Source organism: Leptonychotes weddellii, chromosome 12 (genome assembly GCF_054177405.1).
Source record: "Leptonychotes weddellii isolate Sample4059 chromosome 12, ASM5417740v2, whole genome shotgun sequence".
NCBI classification, from domain to species: domain Eukaryota; kingdom Metazoa; phylum Chordata; class Mammalia; order Carnivora; family Phocidae; genus Leptonychotes; species Leptonychotes weddellii.
In genome coordinates, this window is record NC_138380.1 from 79,185,510 (window position 1) to 79,211,842 (window position 26,333).

The window sequence follows — 26,333 nt, forward strand, 5'->3', positions numbered from 1 at the left end:
CCAATATTTCTTTGTAAAACCTGGTTATTACCTGATAAATCTTAAGTCAGTCCTGGCTAAGGATTTATATGCCCTCTAATGAGGAGAAATGAAAACAAACTTCTAAGAGACAAAAGTTTTACAAGCTGGAGAATTTTCAGCCCGGGGGAGACGGTATCATCTCAAACCATGCCACGTAAGCGAAGCAGGGTCTACCAAAGACTGTCCCACGTTGGGACCATTCCTTCAGTGGCTTCCCAGCGTAACCGAAGCCAGCTCGAGGGAGTCTCCCAGGGAGAATAATTCAAGAGAACATGACTTTGGGCCTTGGGGTTCTTGGCTCCCTTTCCCCTCTCGTAGAGAGAGTTTCTTTCCAGAATGAAGGCGAATTCATCAATTTCTGATGGGGAGGGCGCTGTGCTGCTTGGCACAGCAGAACTGATCTCCACAATTCCATTTCTTTGGGATGGCGCCAGTGAGGATGAGGGGATGTGAGGCGGCCACCCATTTGACCCAGGCTCTCTGGAGGGAGCGTGCGGCCCTCCATTCTCGGTCACTTGCAGCTTTGCCTGGAGACAGTGGGTAAGGCTGTGAGCCTTCTCTGCTGGACCCTAGGCCAGTAGGTCAAGGGCCCATGGGTACACTTCCCCCGCTCAGGAAACTATCGAGAGGAGGCCTGCAGGATGTTGCAATGTTTCACAGATGAAAGGGCAGGCTCCATGGCCTGGGAGCCAGAGTCTGTCCAGAGACAAATGTGAACAGCTTTCCTAGTCTCTGCTGAGTTCCAGGATAGCCTGGGGGACAAGAGATGTGAACAGCTTCCTCGGGTCAACTCTCCCAGAGCCCCTTGATCCTTCTGGAACACCTACCCCTGCCTCTTTCACCCTGTGCTCTCCTGTTACCTCAGGTGCCCAGGGAATGAGTTGGTGGCCTGAGTTCTTAGCAAACAGGTGGTTTATGATAAAAAGATGCAATATTTACTGCTACTGCTCTAGCATCTGAGGAACAGGAAGTTTAGAACCTTAATTCTAAATACAAAAACTGGCAGGTTCAGCCCAGTTAAAAATGGACAAAGGACTCGAACACAGTTATTTCTCCAAAGGAGATACACATATGGCCAACAAGCATATAAAAAGATGCTCAATATCATTAGTCACTAGGGAGCAAATCAAAACCACGAAGAGCTACAGCTTCACACCTACTAAGGTGGCTATGTGTAAAAAATAACCCAAAAAACCAAAAACATAAAATGACCAGTGTTGGCGAGGATGTGGAAAAATTGGAGCCCTTAGGTGCTGTCAGTGGGACTGTAAAATGGTACAGCCTCTATGGAAAACAGTTTGGGGGGCACCTGGGTAGCCTAGTCAGTTAAGCATCAGAATCTTGATTTTGGCTCAGGTCATGATCTCAGGGTCGTGAGATCGAGCCCTGAGTTAGGCTCTGTGCTGGGCGTGGAGCCTGCTTAAGAGTCTCTCTCTCCCTCTGCCTCTGCCCCTGCCCCCCACTTGTGCTCATGCTCTGTCTCTCAAAAACAACAAAAAAGAAAGGAAACAGTATGGTAGTTCCTCAAAAAATTAAACATAGAATTACCACAGAATCCAACAATTCTACCCTAAGGTATATACTCAAAAGAACTGAAAACATGTATACATATGTTCATAGCAACACTATGAACAAACTGCTTCAGGATAACTCAAAGTTACCTTCAAAACCCTTCCTGGAATCACTTTAAAGCAGTAATTTTTAAAAATTAATTAATTTATTTATTTTAGAGGAGCAGAGGGAGAGGGAAAAGCAGACTGTGCGCTGAGCGAGGAGTCCGACATGGGACTCGATCCCAGGACCCTGAGATCATGACCTGAGCAAAAATCAAGAGTTGGTTGCTTAACCGAGCCACCCAGGCATCCCTAAAGGAGGTAATTTTTTTTTTTTTAAAGATTTTATTTATTTATTTGAGACAGAGAGAATGAGAGCACATGAGAGGGGTTAGGGTCAGAGGGAGAAGCAGACTCCCCGCCGAGCAGGGAGCCCGATGTGGGACTCGATCCAGGGACTCCAGGATCATGACCTGAGCCGAAGGCAGTCGCTTAACCAACTGAGCCACCCAGGCGCCCGGGGAGGTAATTTTTAAGTTAAGGGAATTAAGGCGGCCAGGAGGAGACAGCTCACAGGCACTCCAAGATAGTAGTTCTCAAACAAGGCCAATTCAGGTCCATGAGAAGTGTGAATTTATGTCAAACAGTATCACAGAAGCACGTGCGCGTGCACGCGCACACACACGAACACATACACACCAGGCACTGAGGCACAGTCCCCTCTGCCAGATGCTCATCGCTCAAACAACCGTCATTTCCATCAGAGGGATCTCCATTCCCGTGATGGAATCATCATTGCCGCCAAAGGCACCCAGGTCTTAGACCTTGAAGTTGGGACAGAGTAACAGATGCCCAAGAGGTAAGAAGAAGCCGCACAGGTCATCACTCTCCGCTAATCACTGCCGGCCCCCTCTTGGGGCTGCTGTCGGCTCCCCAGCACTCTGGCCGTGGGCTGCCCAGCCTGGCTTCTCCCCTGCAGGCCCCAGCGTGGATGGCGCCTTGCAAGCACGCACCAGGTGAGACAGCATGGCGTTTCCATTGGCTGTTGGAGCGTCCTACCTTACTTGAGCTGCCACACATTAATCCCATTTCTGCTCTATGGGGGTCATCGTGACCCAGTCTTACTTCCCGTCCATGGGACATCTTGCCAAATATTTGCTGCTTGAAATCTGTCTCCAGGCTAAACACCCCAAACGTCTTTTTAAACCATACCTCCCAAAACATCATTTTCACTATTCTCATCTCTGGGTCCTCTTTGGCTCTACTGTCTCTTCTTCATAAGCTGTGGAACTCAGAAGAGAGAACATTACAGATGGGGTCTGAGCAGCTCCTAGCTGTCTATCCTGGACATTATCTTCCTAGTCAAGCAGCTAGAGATCCAACCTAGATTTTTTATTTTTGATAACTGTATTACCCCTAAGTCTTATTTCACACACTTTCCTACCAAGCCGAGTATCCACAGGTATCCTTTAAAAATGTCATCTGGGGCGCCTGGGTGGCTCAGTTGGTTAAGCGACTGCCTTCGGCTCAGGTCATGATCCTGGAGTCCCGGGATCGAGTCCTGCGTCGGGCTCCCTGCTCAGCGGGGAGTCTGCCTCTCTCTCTGACCCTCCCCCCTCTCATGCTCTCTATCTCATTCTCTCTCAAATAAATAAATAAAATCTTTAAAAAAAAATAAAATAAAAATGTCATCTGGTTGGATTTAGTCTACTGCTCTGGCCTGCTGAAATCGTTTTGGACCCTGACTCATTCATGTATCCATTCTCCCTCCCAAATCTGCCGCCTGCACACTGGATAAGCCTGCCACCAATACCATTCTTCTTCCAAACCCTTACGTATGACGTGCAACTGTATATATACATCCCCCAGAGTGACCATGACTGGTGAACAGCGCTCTTGGCCGTTTAGGGCAGGTGTGTCACTTAGCCCACATTTCTTCATCTTCCCTCGTAAGGATCTCATGGGCAACTGACAAACGGGGCTAACAATAGCCATTCTCTTACCAGCAGTGGTAAAGATTAAGCATAAAGGTCTTAGAGCAGGGCACTGCACACATTGAGCAATCAAATGTTGCTTTTATAGCTGACAAGAAATACAATTAAAAAAAAAAAAACCCAACCACCTGGTTTTCCAATTGCCAAACTACCTCCTTATTGGCAACCAGATACAGACAGTAGGCAGCTAGAATCAAGAGAAGGAGCATTGGAGTCCAGGAGCTGGAGTCTCAACCCCGGCTCTCCTTCCAGAATTTCCATGCTCCGGGCTTAACAATACCTGCCCTCCCAGGGCTATAAGGAGGAGTCAACGAGATCAGGCACGTAAAAGAGGCTTAAAAGTTGGGTCAGGCTATGCAAACATAAAAGAACAGTTTTATGATCATTACTGTTATAAATAACCAAGATCCCGCCTCCATTGGCAGAAACCGGCTGTTATGCCTAGGAAGAACCAGTGGCAGCGTTCAGCCGGCCAGGCAGGCCTTTCAGTACAGAGCAGCTGGACTGTTGCAAGGGAGCCGACTCCTGACCTCCCCTCCCGGCAGCAATCACCTTCTCCCTCGTCTCAGACTGAAATCCAGGCTGGCTTGCAAAGGGCAATGGATCCTCCCACCAGCCTGCAGGAACACACTGTCTCTCCATGGCCCTGCTGCCGAGACCAGAACCTGAGTCATCTGCAGCAGTAACCCAGCAGGTAGTGAAGGGCTGGGGGGATTGCTCTTAGCTCCCCTGTGGCTTGACCACAACTCATCCTTGGGTTTCTGAACGGAGTGGCAGTTTCCAAGAACACCAGGCTTTTGTCTCCGCCATTCTCAAGGTGGGCCCCCGGGGAACCCTGCTCTCGTCTTGGCTGAGGGTGAGCGCCGCCTTTTTTTTTTTTTCTCCTAAGATTTTATTTATTTATTTGAGAGAGAGAGATTGAGAGAGAGAGAGCACATGAGAGGGGGGAGGGTCAGAGGGAGAAGCAGACTCCCTGCTGAGCAGGGAGCACGATGTGGGACTCGACCCCGGGACTCCAGGATCATGACCTGAGCCGAAGGCAGACGCTTAACCAACTGAGCCACCCAGGCGCCCGGGTGGACGCCTTCTTAGGGAACAAATGTTCTTTATCGAGAAAAGATCTTAGGGGAAATTTTTTGCAAAGGGCTGTCAGAGGGCAACCTGCTGGCCCCTAGCATCTCCGGGTCAAAGACATCCCACAGCAAGGGAAGAGGGAAGGAGATGAATGGCCAACCATAGGCCCCTGGGAAAAGAGCAGCCGTTGAAATGGGAGACATAACTGACTAAATTTTCCTCTCCTGGTCCATGTAAGGCTGGCTCCCCAACTTCCAGAGGGAATGAACACTGAGGGCAGATTTAAATATATATACATAATTGTTGGCAGGACACTGAGAGGATCATGCCAATGAAACTACTCACAGATCAGGGAGTCTGCCCAGAAAGGCACCGGGAGGAAGGGGCCCAGAAGGGAAGGTAACACTTTCTGTCAGATGACTTTTGGGGCCCAATGGTCTGTGAGCGACCCTTGCTCAACCCACCCCTACAACAGCCTCCCTCAAGACAGGTGGGCTGCTGAAATCATCTAAAAATCATCACAGGACACATGAAAGCTTACTCAGACTTTCACAGCCACCGGTGACTTCTTCTTGTGCCTTTGAACATATTTTGTCTTTTTCTCATTGTGTTCCCTTTGACTATGCACCCACACAGAGAGATGGTGCCTGATTCTCTACACTCATATGCACAGGAACAAGCCATAGACGAACCTCTACATCATGCTGGGTACTGCAGTGTTGCTGATGCTGCTAAGGAATGGAGCTGAGGTGGGACCAGGCTGAGTCCACTGGTGTTATGGGCTGAATTATGTTGCCCCCAAATTCCTATGTTGAAGTCCCAATCCCCAGTACCTCGGAATGTGACTGAATGGGCAGATAAGGTCTTTAAAGAGGTGATTAAGTTAAAAATGAGGCCAGTTAGGGTGGGCTCTACTCCAGTATGACTGGAGTCCTTTGGTAAGAAGAGGGACAACCTGATGAAGAGACAGCAAGAAGACAGCCTTCCACAAGCCAAAGGAGGGAGGTCTCCAGAGAAACCAAGCCTGCCGGCACCTTGATCTTGGGACTTCCAGCCTCCACAATGTGAAAAAATAAATTTCTGTGGTTTAAGCCACCCAGTCTGTGGTATTTTGTTATAATAGCCCTAGCAAATTCATGCAATTGATTTACTTAAAAACCCTCCCCATTCACCAGATTGGAGAGAAAAAGTACAGGATGGAGGACAGTGGACAAGGGACTCCTAACCTCTGACATGCTGTGGATCAAATGTATTTTCCTCCTTAGTCTGAGACGTGCCACTTTGCAAACTGTAGCAAGGTCAAAGTGGGGACAGTCTACTGGTCCTTGAAGGCTGGCAAATCCTGCCCTCCCCGGAGGCCCGAAGCTGAGGTAGCCGACAGGCACACAAGTGTCTGGGATGAAACAGGGTGGCCAAGCCACAGCCAAGGAGGGACCAACTCCTTCCATCAGCTAACTTTCTGGTTTGGCCTCCTACCCTTGGGGGTTCCGCCTAATCTACATGTCATTGCTGTTATTCCAGAAAAGGGTAAGACCTTGGGGATGAGTGGGCTAGTAGCAGAGTAAAGCAGCCACCAGCAAACTCTCATAGGTTTGACAACCGAACTCAGATCTTCTGGACCAATGTTGCCTTTGGTATTGGGAATTGGGAATCCACCCAATCTCCAAGTTTGCCTGGATGCCTCGGCCCTCCAGCAGCCTCCAGGACCCTGCCAGACCCTGGGCTTCCCACTGAGTGTGGGGCCCATCAGAACCACTCCCTGGGGGCCAGGAGTGGACCCCCAGATGGACCCACAAATGCTTACTGCTGCTAAGGGGCCCGGACACACCGATCAATTATCAATCCAACCACAGCTCTCGGGCCAGCGGCCGGGATCAAAGCAAGGAAGGAAGGTATTTGAAAGGTGTTGGCAGGCAGATGTCTGGAGGACCTGGGAGGGGCGACGTGCTCTGGGAGGCTGGCAAAGGGCTGTGCCTTCACTTTCTCAAGGACCCCAGGGTGGGCGGGACTGGTCAATTCAAATGCAAAAGTCTCAGGGCAGGATGACTGGGAAACCTTGCCGTATTCACCGCCATCCCTCTCCAACTCCATCAGAAAAGCCTATAGGTTCTGTTCATGTCTCTTCATTCACTCTGGCCATGAGGTTATTTACACGGTGGAGTGAGGGCCCCAATAATCACCACTAGCTGAGATGCACACAAACCAACACACACCTCTGACCCTCTCAAAAGATGAGCCTCAAATCCTATCTCAACCTCCATACAGGAGGAGGAAGAGGGAAGTGTTGTAGGGACCGCGTCCTTGGAGGCAGATGAGAATCACAGGAGAACAAAGGGTCTCCTCACATCTGCAGTGCAGTCCCGGGGTCTGGATGGGCAACGAAGAGGCGGAGGTCTGATGGATAAGTGTCCGTGCCTGCTTCCTAGCTCCCCGGCCCTGCTGTGCAAGCCAGGCCCCATCTTCAGCCTCTTTCTGCTGGGACCCAAGGGCTTACCTTGTCCTTCACCAGCTCAGCGGGGCTACTGTGAGGAAGCAGAGGGCATGCTCTAAATTAAGAGACCAGAAGCAAGACAGCCTCTTCATCATTCTCTGAGAGGGGGCCAACAAAATAAAACCAAATAAAACCAAACCAAACCAAAGCACCACCAACAAAGCCCCATTTCCCTAAGGATGAGAGAAACATGGAGGAGAAAAAGAAATCTGCTCTTGGCAGCACTCAGCGGTTACAACGACACCACGTTTACTACCTTGGAAATTTCCGTCTCAACCATCCATTTTCATTTGAGTGTGCGAGTCGTTGATGGTGGGAGGTGAGAGACGAGGTGTGGACCTGCCTGCGAGGGACCCTAGGGCCTGCAGCAGGGCCGACTCCCCACTTAGAAGGCCTTTCACGTGGCCCAAAAGATGCTTACTGTTTTCTCCCTCCCTTCTGATGTGTTTGGTTTAAAATATTTAACCCAAGGCACAATGAAATGTCTCATTTACAACGTTCTCCTGGACCATTAGGCTGGGACTCCGCGCTCATTATGCTGGAGAACGTGCTACTTACTCATGCAAATCCCGGGAGCCGCCAACACAGAGATGGGAGGTGCTCAAGGTACGCTATCAAGGGGCGAGTTAATTATGCAGCCATTCAGTGGGCAAAGCAGAGTAATTTTTAGCCAACTCTTCTAGTAAATATTATGGGAAGCCCTTTCATGGAGTGTTCATTTCGGCTTAGTGATTTCAAGCATGCCCAGATTTCCTCCTCATTCCTGTACACACCCACCCCCAAAGGTGCCACCCGAAGGTGCTAGCCCCAGACCAGAAGATCAAACGGATAATGCATTAGCCGGTATGCCACCCTGAGGTCGATGATTTCTCTTTTTTAACGTTCTAAACACCCGAGGATCACTGACATGTAGAGGAGGACAAACTTTGATAGCCACCGACTTTCCAGCAGCCGGCCTTCCTCTGCCCCTTCCCCCGGCTCTCGGTGGGTCCCGCCAAGCGGCTTCTGGGCGGCCTGCGGTAGCCGCGGGTGGGACAGATCAGCCACCGCAAACACACTCCGGCCGTTTGAAACAATACCCAATCACTGCATCCACCCTCCCAGAGCGCCCCAGAGGAAATGGCATCATGACTTTCATTTTACTCCATTTCTGACCGACCACAGGAAAACAACCCGTCCTAACACAATCCTCAGGGTATCCGATGTCAGTGGCTGGACGGGACGCTCCGGAATGTTATCAAGTGACCTCGAGGAGACATTAATTTTCAGGAGCTAAAATAACCCTCCTGATGCACAGGCATGACCGTTTCCCTCCCTGCAGACGCGGATTTCACTTTCCCCAGCCAGAACAGAAAACGCTCATGCATCCCCGTTTCTTCAGAAAAGTCTATAAATAACCCAGGATCAGCAAAATTATGCAAAACATCCTGCTAGAAGAAGAAATGTAAACTAAAACCACTTACACAGAGACTCAGGCTGCCAACTTAATCTGATTGTACGACGACTGTAAACATGTTGTACTTTTGGAACCTGAAGAGATCCACATTAGCACGGATGCCATCACAAAAAAAAAAAAAAAGGAAAAAACAAAACCAAAAAACAACTAAACAACAAAAGCCCAACCCTGAACCAGAGCAACGAGATCCAGTGCTCTGCAGGGTCCGGGACCCGCGGCTGACCAGCTGCAGAAGCACCAACTAGCCGAGCTCGCACACGCCAACTGTTTTGACTACAGGCACTTGTTAAACACAGAGTTTCAGGTCCTACCAGTTGGACACCAGAAGTTCATAGAACTGACCCAGTGCCAAGAACAACAAGCACAGAAAGCGAAACGGCTGCCTCGTGCGCCGTGTTTTTGTTAACTGTTTATGCAAGCCCCAAAGCAATTGGGGGACAATTAAGAATAAAGCAGAACTTAAATAACAAAAGCAAAAGATTACCACCTTGAAGGAAATGGAGATGTTGGCAGATAAAGGACAGACGTCAACCTAGTTTATTGGTGGGGTGGGTGGGGGGTTTTCGGAGAGAATGGGGGGGGAGGGGCAGGTGTCACATGACAAACTGCCGTTATTAGCAGAAGGAACCGGGTGCTTCCTCGAAGCATCTTTTACTTTGAGAGTGACTTAGGAGATCGTGCAAATGCTGAGGCCTTGGTGCACATCTGGGGGTGACTGCAGAAGCCCTGGGATTTGGAAGTTGGCAAATCCCAGAGGAGAAAAAAGGGGCGTGCTCAACGGAGATTTCAAGACACAGGAAAGGGACTTCCAAGCTCCCTGCTCCGTGCAGTGAGATCACCGAGGCTCACAGGAAGCAGACGGAGGGGGCCGTGTCCCTGGGCTGTTTCTGTCCTGGTCCCGAGAAAGGTTTCCCTGTCCCCTTTGGGTTTAGGGTTGCTGGGGTCAAGCTTTCTCCTTTATCCAGGACTGCACTCTGTGTTCCTCTGGTGACAGTGAATAAAATATTTTTATCTGGAAAAATAAAAAGGAATGTTTACATCGCTTATTTAACCAGGTTTTACATTTCTTTCCAGAATGCGCAAAGCACCATTTCAGGTTAGGATCAAGACAATTAACCGGATAAAATGTTAGAGTTATCTGAGGATTTGAGAAACTGAATTCCAAGAGAACTGGGGTGTAGATATAAGAGTGAGAAATTTTAAATTGCTGAGTGGGCTCAAACCCTCCTCCCATTATCTATCTATCTATCTATCTATCTATCTATCTATCTATCTATCTATCTATCATCTATCAAAGGAGATTTCAAGCAAGCCTAGCTAAGACAGTCTCTTTTTAAGTCAGGGTCGGGAGGCCATTAGGGGAGGAGGAATATTTGCACGTCCTTATCGCAGGAGACACAAACTTTTTAAAAACCTTTCAGCCAGCTGCAAGCCCTCAGGCGGGACTTAACTTCCTCCTCATCTTGACACCTGAATCATCCTCACTCTTCATTTCAGAAAGAGCCCATGCAATTAACACAGTTCAATCTCTTATTGGTATATTAAGCCGACCAATCCCAGCTAGCCTAGTTTCAATCCCTCTTTTGCATAGAGGACCTGAATGAGAACTGCACGCCTAGCCCTGCCCCCTCTTTGTCTTCCTTAGAACACGTCCAGGTTTCTACCAGAATCTGTGTCTCCTCGATTCCAATTCTAACTGCCCAAGTGAATGCCTGTTGGCTTAAATTTTCAGTGAGTTCTTTCTTGGTCTACACTATTTATCTATCACCTACCTTTGATCTGAAGAATCAAATGTTGCCACTTCCCCACTCCAGAGGGTTAGGGAAAAGTAATGAGTAAGTAGTAACAGGTTGTTGGGAAAAGCCACTGTGACTTAGGCCATATTCGTATTTATTGTGGAGAGTAAATGTTGTTCCTCTGGTTCCGGGGGTCAGCAGTACAATGGTGGTGGACATGAGCCCACCTGCTGGCTGCCCCTTTCCTCCCAAAGGAACCCACATTTTATTACAAACTATATATAGAAATGGTTTTGCTGCCATCTGAAATGGAGCCCCCTTGGAGCGAAACACAGCAGTTGCCTGACAGATAAGAGAGAAGAGCAAAGGCAATTGAAAGCATCCAAGACAAAGGAAGGAGCTGGGGAGGAAGAAGGCTGGGGTGGGGGAGGGGAGCACTAGGGAAGGGCCGCCACCGGAGAGAAGGATCAGGTATGGCAAAGTGAGTCTCGAACCAACCCTGGCCTCTGGGTTGGCAACTGACTCCATAAAGTGACCCCAGAACTTTCGCGAGGCGTGCCCTTCACGTAGAATGCCATGGTTTACGTGTCCCCTTCATGCACATTATATTATTTGACCCTCAGAAACATCCTGAATGGGCAGGGCCCAAGCAACAAAGGAACAAAGCTGAGGCTGAGGAGCTGAGGCCTGGGAGCGAGGGAGCGATGACTCGCATGCTGGGCTGGTGTGGTGTCTTCTGTTAGCAAAGCACTTTAAAAGTGGTGGGCTTTATCATTCCCATTTTCAGACAAGTACACTGAGATTCTGGAGAGGCCACAAATCATGTCCAAGGCCAAACTGCAAATAACACGCAGCGCTGGGTCTCCTAATTCCTCATCCAGCCTTTCTTGCTTGCCTCTACCATGTTCCCAGAACACATAATGATTGAACCAAAAAGGCCACCAAAGTGGTTGTATTATAAGAGCATATCATCTCTAGATTTTCTCAGAATTGTCTTCATGGCTTTTTGGTAGCAGTTCAGATTGCAACTCCCTAACACAGAAGGTTCTTCTTCATGCCTGTGAACTTCGGACATGTGGACTGCAGAGCTCCTATGTCAATGGGAAGCCCCCACCTCCAGCCTGTTTGCACCCTGTCCTTCTTTGATTTGATTAGTTCACCAGTGTGCTAACCCCTGGCTCTTCCCCCAATCCTCGTCTAAGGAGAAGCCTGAGCAGAGTGACCCAGCAGGGCTGCCAAGCTGAACATTGTGATGGAGTTTGCATTTCCAAGGTGTGCTGTCTTGCATGTAGGAGGGATTTGGCTTAGCACGCGGTTTGGTGGATGTCTTCTTCATGGGTGTATTCAGAGCTATGCTTCTGTTGAGTTCTTTTGCAGCAGGGGCCACTGAAAATATTGGATCAAATGGGGTCCCACTGTCGTGTTCCTTGTCTGTGCCGAGTGGACACGCTCACAGCTTGATAGAAAATGATATCACTATTGCGTGATACACCGTAAGTAAGTTTATTGCAGGTTTGGGGCACTCCCTCTGAGGGGACATGGTAGTTACTTCCTGCAGATGGCCACAGGGTTTGTAGAGGGGGGAACGGGGACATTTGTTGGGGCCCCAAGTGCTCAGGGCCATGACCAGCGATGCCGAATGTGGAGGGCAGTGGGGAGACGGTCCGGAGGTGAAGATTACAGAGTTCTACAGTGTTTGGCCACTGCCTATGAATCTACCTCTTCCCTTCCTTTCCCCCCGAAAACACAACAAGAAAACATAGAAGCCAGAGGAGCTGGGGGTCAAGGTGGACCTTATGTTCAAAGTGACTAAAGCAGCCTAGCTGGTGAGGACTAATCAAAAGCACAAGCTCCTGTTGACTGTAGAGGCTCTGTGGTCAGAGGACTGCACAGGTGGCACCTCTCACTGGTTTATTTGAGGTGGTTTTGGTGACCACAGGACATTTGCATCCATGCTGCCTGAAAGGAATACAGGGCCTGGGTAAATGAGAACAGTCTCGGCAAGAAAACTCATTTGCTTACAAGATACAAATCGAGTAGAGTACTTCCACATAACTTGTGACTCCTCTGAGCAGAGAGACCGCTTTTTTAAAACCAAAAGTGGAACACATGGTTTGACAAGCACTGGCATATTTAGGGAAGACAGGGTAGGCTATTTAAAATTAGCAACTTCTGAAAATCCTTGAGGCATGACCACCCGATCTGTACCTATCAAATTAGTGAAAGTGGGCTAAGAGCGGGCTATGGAATATTAGCAGAAACTTGTAGTTAGTACTGGTGTGCTCCACAAAGGGGTTCTACCATAGACCAGACAAATAGTGCTCTGTCGACGGATACGGGGGTTTTGGGAAGGCAGGTGAGCACAGTACATCCAGCCCCTGGAGGAGGATGGCATCAAGGGAGACAGAGCTGGGGCCCTGGACCCACATTCTGGGAGTCGGGCCTCCCCCTAGCAAGGGGAGCTGCCTCAGAGTCCATACACACAGGAGGAAGCAGGTCAGGGACTAGTAAAGTCTTCAAAACATGGCCTGGACACGTGGAAAGCTGTTCAGGAAAAGGATGGAGCCAAAAAAAAAAAAAGGACAGAGGTCTGAGGTGTCAGGAGACAGAAAGGCAAGCGTGTCAGCAGCTGTGGCCACAGATCTGGCTTCACCCCTTGGGTCCTCGTCCCTGACGTTCCCTGCACACCTTCAGGTCAGGACCTGCGGCCCAGCTCAGTGCTCTTCACTTCTGCCTGGATTCACGGGGGCTGAGCCAGCCTTCCTGATCTTACCTGGGACTGGCTTTTGGCTTAATCCTTGGTGATGTGGACTCATGACCAAAGCCAAGGGGCCAGTGGTACCCACACGGAGGCCACATACCCTGGGGTTTTCAGGAGAGTATCAATTTCAGCCAGCCTAAGCCCTACTGCACCACAATTTGCAAAGTGGCTTTATATGTGGGTTGACTGGAATCGGATCACTGGACTGTAGGTTCCTTGAGGGCCAGTTCTGAGCCTCCTTTATCTTGAAGGCTCTCGCCTAGCCCAGCATAAAAGCCTTGCTGTGAGTTTTTAATACGCGTTTTGAATGAACGACTGAAATTCCTCATAATGTATACCACAAAGATACATGTATACCTCACTAGGTATACCTCCGGAAGGTGATTACCTTCACATTAAATATGTCTCAGATCTGGTGTTTTAATTAATTTTCTTTTAATCAATTATTTTAAAGTACAATATTTTATTTTGCTATTTTTTTAGATTTCTCTTTCCTCCCCTCCAGTCAAATTTGGTGTTTTGGGTTTTTTTTTAAAGATTTTATTTATTTGAGAGACAGAATGCATGAGCGAGCGAGCGAGAGTGTGAGAGAGAGCGTGCGCGCAGGAGCAGGGGGAGGGGCAGAGGGAAAGGGAGAAGCAGGCTCCCCACTGAGCAGGGAGCCCGACGTGGAACTCGATCCCAGCACCCTGGAATCGTGACTTGAGCCGAAGGCCTTTAACCGACTGAGCCACCCAGGTGCCCCTCAAATTTGGTGTTTTTAAAAGTTATGTTTGTGATTCAAGGTAGGGAGAAGGTAGAAAGGCTTTCCACTTAAAATTTAAAACACTAAATCTTCAAAAAAAATTGGAGGCACTTTATAACGGGAATCTTTCCAAAAGATCATCCCACTGTACTTTGTCCTCTTAAATGGAAGACTTTGAACATTGTTTGATCCTTTTTTTGTGTGTGTGTGATAACTCAAGATCACCATTCAGGGCATTCTGTTCTAAACCTCGCTGTAAAATGGTGATGACTTTAGAGCCCTACAACTGTCGCCTTCCAACTTCCTGACCCCGATCCACCGGAAGTCATAAATTTTACCCTGCGCCCTAGTGTGAGCACATGGATGTGACCAAAATTCCGAAAGATAATATTTCTCTTCATGGGGCAGCTGGGTGGCTCAGTCAGTTGAGCTCTGCCTTCGGGCTCAGGTCATGATCCCGGGTCCTGGGATCGAGCCCCACGTCGGGCTCCCTGCTCAGGGAGGAGCCTACTTCTCCCTCTCGCTCTGACCCTCCCCCCGCTTGTGCTCACTCTCTCTCTTTCAAATAAATTTTAAAAATCTTAAAAAAAAAGAAGATATTTATCTTCACTAAGTAAGAACCACGCTGACAACGTTCTCGTCTCCCGCGTGTAAAACGTTGGCCAGGACTCACGAAGCTGACTGCCCCACCATCACAGGTGGTGCCCGCAGTTTGCAAACACTGCGAAAGTGTGCAGGGCGATGTGTCCCAGCACAGACGGGGCCCCCACTTCCCACTCTCTGCCGTTCACTTCTATTCTCCCACACTCTGGGGTCACTTCTGTTTCCCGGCAGGGCCTGCCTCCCTAGTCCTTCTCAGAGTGCTAATTTGCTGAACCTGGTGCCTGGATGCACTAAGTGGAAGCTGCATGTCAGTGACAGCCCGATGGGTTCTCCCGTGGATGCCCTGTGGGGCTCAGAGCTCGTTGAGGGCTCCTGGCCGGGTTCCCAAGGAGCTTCACTCAGCCGCAGAGTTCAGGATACCGACATGGGACGCACCACACGGAGACACCTGCACATGCACTCGAGTCTTTCTTTTTGGAAGGAGTACTCCGACGCTGAGGCCCTTTTGTCGCTGAAGGGCTACTGGAATGACAGAAGCTCCCAGCAGCAGCCCTGCGTCCTGAACTACCAGACCTGGGCTCCCGTGTACGAGGAGGTGACTGCGCAAGTAAGTGACCCTACTCTAAGCAGTTTGCAATGCCATAGCCTGGCTTTCCGCTCCCAGCCGAGCTGCCCTTTGCCCTGTTGTCGACTAGCTCTTCCTGGTCTACACTTCAACTGTTGGGACTCTTTCCACCCAAATGCAAAGAAGACAAACTAATCCATAAATGAAACCTCCCCCTGGAGGAATTTTGAAAAGTGTGTGCATGTGTATGTGCGCATGGGTACATTAAAAGTAGATACCCTTTGGGGCGCCTGGGTGGCTCAGTTGGTTAAGCGACTGCCTTCGGCTCAGGTCATGATCCTGGAGTCCCGGGATCGAGTCCCGCATCGGGCTCCCTGCTCGGCAGGGAGTCTGCTTCTCCCTCTGACCCTCCTCCCTCTCATGCTGTCTCTCACTCTCTCTCTCTCTCAAATAAATAAATAAAATCTTTAAAAAAAAAAAAAAGTAGATACCCTTTTTTTTTTGAGAGTAGATATCTTATATTGATTTTTAAAAAATTACAGCCAAAGGGGTAGATACTGTGCCCCTAAGCAAATCTAAATAACAAGTGGTCAGGCCCTGGGTAAGTAAATTTCTGACCCTGCTACTCCATGGAATGCTAGGAAGCTATAAAAATGATGATGTAGATCTATACTTACTGAAATGTGTCCTCAGCAATTTTAAATGGGAAAAAAAAGGCAGATTTCAAAGTAATGTCTATAATAGGATTCCACTTTTATTTTTTTAAAATAAAATATATATGCATATAGATACACATGTACAACACAAAGACAAACACATACATGCAGAAAAACAATGTCAAGTTTTACACCAAAATTTACTTTCTTATATTTCTCGAAATTTGGGCAGTTTTTACAATGTATTACTTTTATAATAATAAAGAAAAGCAATTTTCACTTTGAAAAAAAATAAAACGACCTTATTATGCAAAACAGTATACTTCTGCCGGGGCTTCCCCACCCCATCCTCAGCTCAGCTGTGACTGTTGCCATGGGAACTTTGTTCTGTCCTGGCATCAAGGAGGCAGGATACTCAGGTGGGGCTTTCACCTTTGGCTCTCACTAGTTAGGTCTTCTCAAACTCTCAAAAGAGTTCTACTCTTATAAAGAAGGGTAAGTTGAATCTTTACTAGAAAATGTTTACAATAATGCACTTTAAGGCAAAGGAAAGGCTTATGGTTGTACTTGTAAGGCTCATGCTCTCTTCTCTGATGGAATTAAAGGGAGAGTAGGGGCGCCTGGGTGGCTCAGTCTTTAAGCGTCTGCCTTCGGCTCAGGTCATGATCTCAGGGTCCTGGGATCGAGCCCCGCATCGGGCTCCCTGCTCAGTGGGAAGACTGCCTCTCTCTCTCCCACTCCCCCTGCTTGTGTTCCCTCTCTCGCTGTGTCTCTGTCAAATAAATAATAAAATCTTAAAAAAAAATAAATAAATAAAGGGAAAGTAAATCCCCAAGCAAGAAGGGGAGGGCTTTTACTTCCCTGCAGAAACAGGGCTACCCATGGGGTCTCTCCATTCTATAGGAAGACAAATTAAAGAGTTGACATGATCTATAGTCTAAAGATTTATTTGAGAGAGAGAGTTCGCGCCCAAACATGCAAGCAGATCGGGGTAGGGACGGAGAGAGAGCAGGGCCACAGAGAGAGTCTTAAGCAGACTCTGAACTGAGCAGGGAGCCCAACGCGGGGCTCGATCTCACCACTTTGAGATCAGATCCTGAGCCAAAAGCTTAACTGACTGCGCCATGGGGAGCCCCTGTCATCTATATTCTAAAGCTAGTTTTCTCCCAAGCCAGAGTCAAATCAAAGCAAAAACCAAAGTTGGGTTTAAGGACAGGAATAACCCCTAACTCTTGTTAGTGCTGTTTTCTCCACAAAGTTTATTCACATCCGTGGGATAACTGGTACCTCCCTTAAAAAATGACTAGGGAGGGAGGGCAAGGCAAGCTCTCTTGGTTTACAAATGAGGAATGTAAAATTTATCAGTGTGAGGCAATTTGCCTAAGGCCTGCCTACTGGGAACTGGTAGAGACAGGATTCAAACCCAGTTCTCCTGGGTGTGTTCTCTTTGTTCTGTGCTACAGCATTGTCTATAAATAGAGTAACCATATACTTTATTATCCTAACTGGACACCTCTGAAAGTAAAAGGTGGTGTGAAATGGATGCGCTGGCCCCAGGGCAACTTTCCCGAACAATCCAGGATTTTATGGTCACTTTGGATATAATCCAGCCCCCCTGCCCGCCACTGAATACCTTTTGAATAGGATGGAGAAATGGAACTTGGTTACAATGTCTATAATTTAAAGTACTTGAATAAAAATAAATAAAAGAGAAAAAAAGTATTTGAGTCTGACTGGTGTTCTATTGTGAATGAGCCAGTGAGTCTGGGCTTTACCTCTAGGGGTGATCAGCTCACACGCTATTAAGAATACAAAGTCCTGGGGCGCCTGGGTGGCTCAGATGGTTAAGCATCTGCCTTCGGCTCAGGTCATGATCCCAGGTCCTGGGATCAAGCCCCGCGTCGGGCTTCTGGCTCAGCGGGGAGCCTGCTTCTCCCTCTCCCTCTGCCTCTCTCCCTGCTCATGCTCTCTCTCTCTATCTCTGTGTCTCAAGTGAATAAATAAAATCTTTAAAAAAAAAAAAAAAAAGAATACAAAGTCCAGGGGTGCCCTGGTGGCTCAGTTGGTTAAGCGTCTGCCTTTGGCTTAGGTCATGATCCCAGGATCCTGGGGTCGAGTCCCATGTCAGGCTCCCTGCTCCTCAGGGACTCTGCTTCTCCCTCTGCCCCTCCCCCCAACTCGTTCTCTCAATCGCTCTCCCAAAAAAATAAATAAAATCTTAAAAAAAAAAAAAGAATACAAAGTCTAGATTGGGCAACCGGTATTAATCTGAGAGGTCACACTCCAAAAGTGGCTTCTTTAAGGGGAGGTAGGTGGGGTGGCGGGCAAAGTAGGTGATGGGGATTAAAGAGTACACTTATCATGATGAGCACTGAGTAATGTACAGAACTGCCGAATCACCATATTGCACACCTGAAACTAATATAACACAGTTTTTTAACTATACTGGAATTGAAATAAAAAACTTAATAAAAATTAAAAAAAACCAAACAACCCACCACAAAATCCCCCAAAGTGGCTGGCTACTTTAAATCCTTTCACTATCCATATTTTGATCAACACTCTGAACAAAAAAAAACGGGCTTCTGTTTGGTGAAACTTGTGACTTAGTATAAGGAATGCTAGAAATGGATTCTTTTTGGTGACATTAGAGGTATTCAAGATATGTGGCCTGGCCAAAGACCTTTAGAGACATCCCACCCTTGAAAAAACGGGGTTTGGATCCAGCGAGGCCTGTCCCTTCACCCTTAGGGACTGTACCGGAGGCTGCCTTGTGCAGCCAGTGAATTAGAAGGGTTGATGACAGCATGGTGCTGATTTGGGGAAACAGAGTCCTGTGTTTGGAATATTCTTGCAGCTGCCTCGAGAGAACCTTTTGTATAGGTATGGCTGGGATACCTCCAAGGAGGGGAGGCTGGGACTTCATCACGTTTACCGAGTAGGTTAAGTCAATTGTTTTCTTCCCACTAGTGGATACACGTTTGTTTGATCAATGCTGTATCTACGGTAGCCTTCAGTCTGACGGGAAAATTCACTATAACCTGGTAGCGAGGTTATGGGGGAAAAGCAGTCCCCTCCCCCTCATCCTTCTACAACGTTCTACAGTGGCAACTGTTTCCGACCAGAACCTAGGAGTTCTGTACGGCCAAACCAGCTAATGTCAGTCCACAGTGAGCATGCCTCTGGGTGAGTCTCTAGCAGGTAGATTTCAGGAAGGGATCCCTTAAAACATATTCTTTTCTGGGCACTTGGGTGGCTCAGTTGGTTGGACATCTGCCTTCGGCTCAGGTCATGATCTCTGGGTCCTGGGATCAAGCCCTGCATCAGGCTCCCTGCTCAGTGGGGAGTCTGCTTCTCCCTCTGCCTCTGCACGCCCCCACCCCCCGCTCATGCTCTCTCTCTCTCTCTGGCAAATAAATAAATAAAATCTTAAAAAAAAAAAAAAAAGTATGTGACAGACATGTGTCCAGTGAATAACAGAAATGAATAGAATTCTTTTATTTCTAGAATCTATTTTTATTTATTTATTTATTTATTTTTTATTCTTATGTTAATCCCCATCTAGAATCTGTTTTATTAACTAATCTGTGATTGTGCTTTACTCCACTAAATGATCACGGATCCTCATATACCATAATTTGCTGCTTACTCTGAATTAAGTTAGTACCTTAAAAAGTAACAACCAGCGGGCAGGGGTGCCTGGCTGGCTCACTCAGTAGAGCGTGACTCCGAATCTCAGGGTTGTGAGTCTGAGCCCCACGTTGGGAGGAGAGATTACTTATAAAACAAAACAACACAACAAGCTGGTAATAAAAACCACTGGGATGACATGGTTTAATCTTCACAATAACACAATGAATTGGTATCATCACCTTCAAGTCTAGATGAGGCACTCAAAGTCCAGAGCAGTTAAAACTTAAGTGAATCAAGGCAGTTCAATTTAGGACTTGAACTCTGTCGGACTCCGAATCCAAGTACGCTCTGCTATCTGGAGTTAGCAATTCCTCAGTGTGGCAGGGATTGAGTTTTTTTAAATTTAATTTTATTTTTATTACTTTTACTCTACTCATTTCGTGTCCTGCTATTGAACACACACATCTTTTGGCACTTCATCTTATTTTATAATAGCTTTTTTTTGCAGGGGGGAGGAAAGCTAGATGGATGTTGGAATATATGAACCAGCTTTCCAGTTCTTTTGCTTTTAATTATTTTGATTGACATGTGGCATTGAGAGATGTCTAATGGCCTCTCCAGTCTTTGAGCCGAGGAAGAATCAGTCCCTAGGAATCTGTCACAGCACTCGCCTCCAGGGCACCGGGCGCTCTGGCTCATTCTGATACCAACCCCCCCACCCCAGGCATCCTTCCCTCCTGCCACACTGGACTACTGAGAGCCTTTTGTTTCATGCCTCTGTGACTTGGTGCACAGTGTTCTCTCCCTGGAATCCACCCTTTCGTTCTTCACCTTAGTTAACTCTTCGTCTTCTTTCAAGATCCAGTGCACAGGGTACCACATTCAGGCTATCTGGGGGACCGTGTCACCCTGCACCTCTCCCAGGTCGCACTCCAGTCCACCTCTCAGTGCTTCCAGGACATGCTGGGCACACCCACTTAGTGTGTGGTGCACGGCTCTGGACTGACCCGCGGGCCGGCCTCCCTCTCCTACGATTCCCTAAAGAGCCCAAGTCAAAGCTCCCGTCTCAGTGCTGGCACTCCAAGTGTGCTAGAGAATGTGCAGATAAATCATGAAATGATTCGCCAGTCCACAGTAAAGCGAGAGAGAATGCAGGGACCAGCTAGGCCAGCAGTTTTTAGTGGTCTACTTGTCTTAGCCAGTGGGCTCAAAAATTATTATTATTATTATTTTTAATAGATTTCATTTATCTATTTGAGAGAGAGAGAGCACAAGCAGAGGGAGCTGCAGGCAGAGGGAGAGAGAGAAGCAGGCTCCCCACTGAGCAGGGAGCCTGATGCGGGACTCGATCCCAGGACCCTGGGATCATGACCTGAGTCGAAGGCAGACGCTTAACCAACTGAGCCACCCACGTGCCCCTCAAAAATTATTTTTTAAGCCTAAGAGCATGAGAGTGGGTTTTTATGAGAGGCAACAGTCTATTTAATTTTGAGTGCTCTGCTCCTTTGCTTGTTACAAAACAACAACAACAACAACAACAACAACAACAAAACACCTCTGGAGAAATTTTCCCAGTGCAACCAGTTACAGGTTGCTTGTGCTTTGCCGGCTACCAGCATCCCCTCGGGGGCTGGGGGTGATCTGACAGCACCCATGGGCCAGGCGGCCCTGGCAGTTCATGGGGCGCTCACCAACTCCAGGGTGCCCAGCTGAGCTGAGAAGTTACTGGGTCCCAGATGCATGACCTGAGCTGAGCCGCAGCTTGATCTGACCGTGGGATTCCGGCCTAATGAAATAAACAATTCCCAGCAGAGCCTGACCCTTCAGAATGTGATTCTTTCTAACCACACTGTGTAGATAAAAATAATTTAGTGATTTCCTCCCATGAAACTCTTGGGCATAAACCAAGAAGTCTGCAGCATGGCTGTTGGGATGCTACTGTACGCGTGTAAATATTTAGGCGTTCCTGAGTTCTTATCAGTGTTTATCAGCAGGGATGCACCTGGCATTTTTGGTGGGATAATTTTTCCTGGGGCGGCGCCATCCCAGGCATGGCAGAGCACTTAGCACCTCTGATCTAATCAATGCCGGTTACGACGACAGCCACAAAACGCACATTTCCAGACATGTCTGGGGTGAGAGCTGTCACGAGTCCTGGGATTTCTGGTGGGGTTAGCTTTGATTCATTCGGCAGCAGCAGGGTCTTGGAAGGGATCAAAGAAGCCACCCACACTGGTGGGGGGTCGGGACAAGGAAGTTAGAGAGCCTGAGGGAGAGCCTGCCTGAGAACGAGGCCTGTCTGTGGGAGACAGTGGAGGTCCACAGAGCAGGGAGGATGCCTGGGTCCCTTGCATGAAGAAGTCAAAGCGTCCAGGGAGCTGGCCTGCCAGAACCAAGACGTCAGAGCTGAAGCAGAGGCCGACATGGTGCAAAAGGGATAAAAGATGAGCAGGGGGTGGCGAAAAGCAATGGTGTGAACTCTGGCGACACTCAGCCTCCTCCTCCCAGCCTGTAGGGGCCAAGAAGGACACGCAGACGGGACAGCTCCCAAGGTCCCAAGGTTCTGCGGAGCAGCGAGCTCTTCTCTCTTGCCTGGCCTTAACAGAGCAAGGACAATGCAACAACCCCATCCCTGCCACCATCCACCACCGTGGTGAGCCCGGCCCATGTCACCCACTGCTGAGAACTTCCAAGTCCCTCAAAGTGACCTTCAAAAGGGCATCTTGACCGCAAAGGGAGAGAAGCTCTAATAGCAGCCAGGGAGGAAAAACGCACCAAAGTGCTGACTTAGAGGGGCCATTGTGCGCAGACCCCACAGTGATCACGTGGATTTCGGGGCCAGACGCTCGCTCAAGAGCCCAAGCGGGAGGGTGCTGGGCAAAGCTGCTGGGAAGCTACTTACTCCTTTGTCTCATCTTTCTCACTTATCTGAAATTTATTTTATCTTGCTCTGTTGTTTGCAATTTTACAAGCGGCCTTAAATCCTTTTGCAACAAGGCTGGGTATAAATAAAGCAAAAAAATGAAATACATGGCTGTGCCCCCAGCACAGCCAGACTGGGCATGAAGCGCTTGGCTCGCATCTAAGAGGAGGCGCTCGTCCGTACGGGGAGGGCGGGGGGAGAGGGGGAGAAGGAGAAAGTGACTCCAGGGCCATGGAGAACAGTGAAGGCTGGCCCTGGGCCTGCAGGCTGCGTCCTGCCCTGTCTCTGCATCCAGGAGTCCCAGAGCCTCATGCAAGCTACTAACATTTTGGGCCTCAGGTCCTTATCTTTAAAAGGAGAGATTTCACTGGATGGATTCAAAGGTCCCTTTATGTCAGAGCACTGTGATTCTAAGCGACACCCACACTTGGCTCTGGTTCTTCTTGCTCTCGATTCTTTCTCAATATACTGCCTCTTCTCCAAGTGGAGTGGGCCAGGCAGGGCTCCTTCTAGAGGAGTTTCTGTGCATGCTGACAAATGGAAGTTGCACCGGTCATCCGAAGAGCTAACTGGTCCTACCAAAGAGATTAATGTCCCATGACAAGAAACTGAAGCACTAGTCACTGGAGAGGAGAGGAAACCTGAGTTTTATGGGATAATTTATTGACCCATTTTCCCATTGTAAAAGGGGATAAAAACACTGGCTTTTCTCTCCATTCACTGATGAGGTGGTAAGTTCCCTACTTTTAAATAAGTTCTGTTATAGAAATGAATACCACATTTGTTTTCCGAGTATCTATGACTACTACACCAATCATTATTAACGAATCAAAAGAATATTAGTAGCATATGCCCAGGAAATGGAAAGCGTTGTTAATGTTCTGGGACACTCTTCCCTTAGTTGTCCACTTGAGATTTCAATGTAGCTATTCTTCCAAATCCGTAGTCACCATCCCTGTTTTTTTTTTTTTTTTAGAGAGTGAGAGAGAGCACGCCTGTGTGCATTCAGGGGGCGGGGCAGAGGGAGAGAGCGAGAGAGACTCTTAAGCAGGCTCCAGGCTGGGATTCGGGGCTCGATCTCAGGACCCTGAGATCATGACCTGAGCTGAAATCAAGAGCCGGACGCTTAACCGCCCAAGCCACCCAGCGCCCCACCATCCCTGCTTCTTGTGCACAGAATGCTTAGGGTATCTGTTGCTCTCTTGCTTTTAGCAGACCCGATTCCAAACGTCAGAGAAGAGTGCCCTAGAGCAGTGCTTCTCAAACTTTAGTGTGCTCATTAATTACCTCAAGATCTGGTTAAAATGCAGATTCCATATGTCAGCGTCTTAATCATGCCTTTTTATTCTTCTGCATTTCTGATGCTTTGACATCTGAGGGCCTTGCTGACCCTGGGCTGGCCAATTCCTAGAGACAGCAAAGGACTCACCCACAAGTGTATCTTTCATATGCAAATCAACCAATCTAAAGCCCATACCCACCACCACCTCCTTGACAGTCTAGGCTACTATTCCCTTGTCCCAATCACCCCGGGGTCGGATACAGATAACCAGAGACAGCTCCTATACCCCAGAGCCTGCTTGATTATTCCAACTAGCCTGCTTACTCTGCCTTACCTGTTCCTTCCCGTTGAAACCACAGTAAAGGCTCTTGCCTCTGCTTTCCCCATTTCCTCTGCCGCCTGACTGACCCAGGTGCTTCCCCCTGTGGCCCTGAGTGACACAGCAGGCCTCCTCCTCTTTGGAACTGCAACAAGTACCTTGTCAATGGCAGCGATCTCCTGATCGGTTGACCTCACCGGCCCTGAGTAATAGTAAAACCTACATCTTCCAACAGCCAGGGACGGGGCCTGGGGTCTTCATCTGGGATGCTGTTCATCTGGGAACAACACTCCGTGCACGAAGGCTCCAGATGACCAGGCTCTGCGGCGGGGCGGGGTGCCGCGGTGGGGCTCCAGGGGCAATGGCCGCACCACAGATGTGGCTGAGCGGCCCCGGAGCCCGAGCTGCTGCAGGAGCGCAGCAGGTGAAGTGAGGAGAAGGCCCTGGGAGAAGCCCCTGTGCTTCTGTATTTCCACACGCGGGCCCACGGGGCCCTCGAGGCACAGAAATTAAACAAAATGCAGTGAAAAGGAAGCAGGGCCCGAGGCCCTTAAACTGTAGCAGGCAGAGCGGCAGCAAGGGTGACCCCAGGCCCCAGGGGGAAGGTTAGGGCTCTGGTGGGACAGCTGGCGCAGGGCCCTGGCCGTGTGCACCCTGCCTGAGCCGTGTCTGACGTGGGCCCTGGAAGCCACGCAGGCATCCGTGGGAAGCCCAGTTGGGAGGCTCCAGAGGACTCCTGGCATCCAAGCTGCTACCGGTCCCCAGAGCAAGAGGTTACGCAGGTACCAGTCCGCCCTTCTGCTCGGAGGCATGTGAGGGCTCAGTGGGCCCTCCACCCCTGGTGAGACTCCGCGCTTATGTAAGTGGTTCAGGCGGGATCTCCAGCCTTCCGACTCAAGGCCAGAGCTCCTTCCTCCACCCCAGGGCGGTGTGGCTCCAGGTGTTCCCAATCATAGCAAATCCTGATTAAGAACTATCAATTGGAAGTACTTCACATGGCTTATCTCATCTAATCCTCATAACTCGGAGGAGGAGCTGCTATTTAAATCCTTATTTTCAAGATGAGTAAGCAAGTCCAAAGAGGTTAAATAGCTTGCCCAAGCCACCCACTCACTGGCAGGGTCAGAATTTAAATCCATATTCTGCATAACAGAGCCTTTGCCTGCCGAGTGATGCTTCCATACCTAGGGCTGTGTTATCCCAGGACGAGGCCTCCGATCTGCAACATCAGCATTGGCCTCAGTGGGTACCCACCCCAGACCTGCTGACCTGGGATCTGCGCTTTACGAGCTCCCCAGGACTCTCCGCTGCACGCTGGAGTTGGAGAAGGCCTGTATCTAAAGCAAACCTGATGGAAGTTCATTTCTCAGGCCAGACCCGTAGTAATGGCCCAAGTGTAACTTTAGGCATATTTCACTGCTTCGGTGAATCTTCTGGGAGGCGGCCTGGTATGCCAGCAAGAACTAGGCAGGGGTGCGAAACCCAGCTCCAGCAGCAGTTACCAGCTCAGAAACTTTGCGCAAAGAATGTTAACTTGTCTGAGCTTTTTTCCCCCCCTCATCTGGAGAATGGGGATGCAATATCCACCTCCTGGAGTTCATGGGAGCATTAAGAGAGAAAACTGTATAAAATGCACTCAGGAAGTGCCCAGTATTGGGTGGCCCCAGGAATTTCTCAGAGCTTCCCAATTTTCTAAAATTCACGTTCTTTCGTATCATGCTTTACAACAGTCTGCATCCTGAATTCCTTTGGTGCCAAACCAAGAAAAGCTTAAAAAAAAAAAAAGGAAGTTATAATCTTGAATAACTGGAGTGGTGAGCTATCTAAATAATGCCCAAGGGCATTACTGTTACACCCAGGTGCAGCACGTGTCTTCAATACGGTCAACGATCCCAACCCCAAGGTGTGGGAGGAGTGCTCACTTGTGAATGGCGGACATTCACATGTAAAGCAATAGCTTTGCTCTTCACTACTTCCCTATGACACCTGGTAAAGTTGTTACCAGGGGCATATTTATCAAAAAATGTACCCAATCCCATACCCCAGAAGTGGAGCAGGGATCATGGTGTGAAAAATCAGCTCCAAGCACACACCCAATACTACAGTGACGATTTCAGTCCTTTCGGAACCAAACCAATCCTCCCATCCCCAGTCCTACAGACACTTGGAGGAAGCAGTTGTCAAGCTGATTATGGCTAGGGCATCCCAATCAGACACCAGCAGGCTTCAGGTATAAGCAAAGAAAAGGGACCCTTCCCAAAGTGGGGCGGGGGGGGCGGGGAGAGAAAAGAAAGGATGTGGTAGAGGAGGAAGGGAGCCTCAGGGGGCATTTATGTCATCCCTACCTTAGTAAGCTGCCATCAAATCTGCTTTTCACTCAAGAGAAGGGGGTACAAGTAGAATTTAAAGGATTTTTTAAAAGATAAGAAAAAATGTAATCCTAGCTCTATTATATAAATTAAAATCCCACTGGGACATGTCAGTAGCTAGTCTTCACACCTGTAAGGAAAAATTTCAATGA

General features: G+C 48.7%; 1 protein-coding gene across 7 annotated transcripts in view; it reads right to left on the minus strand.

The window, feature by feature from the left end:
- ATXN7L1 (ataxin 7 like 1) overlaps positions 1-26,333 on the minus strand; it is a 232,069-nt gene that overhangs the window by 63,592 nt on the left and 142,144 nt on the right. The window contains exon 1 of one of the 7 annotated variants that reach the window (XM_081800687.1): positions 9,077-9,150. The exons of 5 other annotated variants lie outside the window; for them this stretch is intronic. The gene's annotated coding sequence lies outside the window, so the exon portion shown is untranslated. One more of the 7 variants, XM_031030876.2, reaches the window with a different exon arrangement.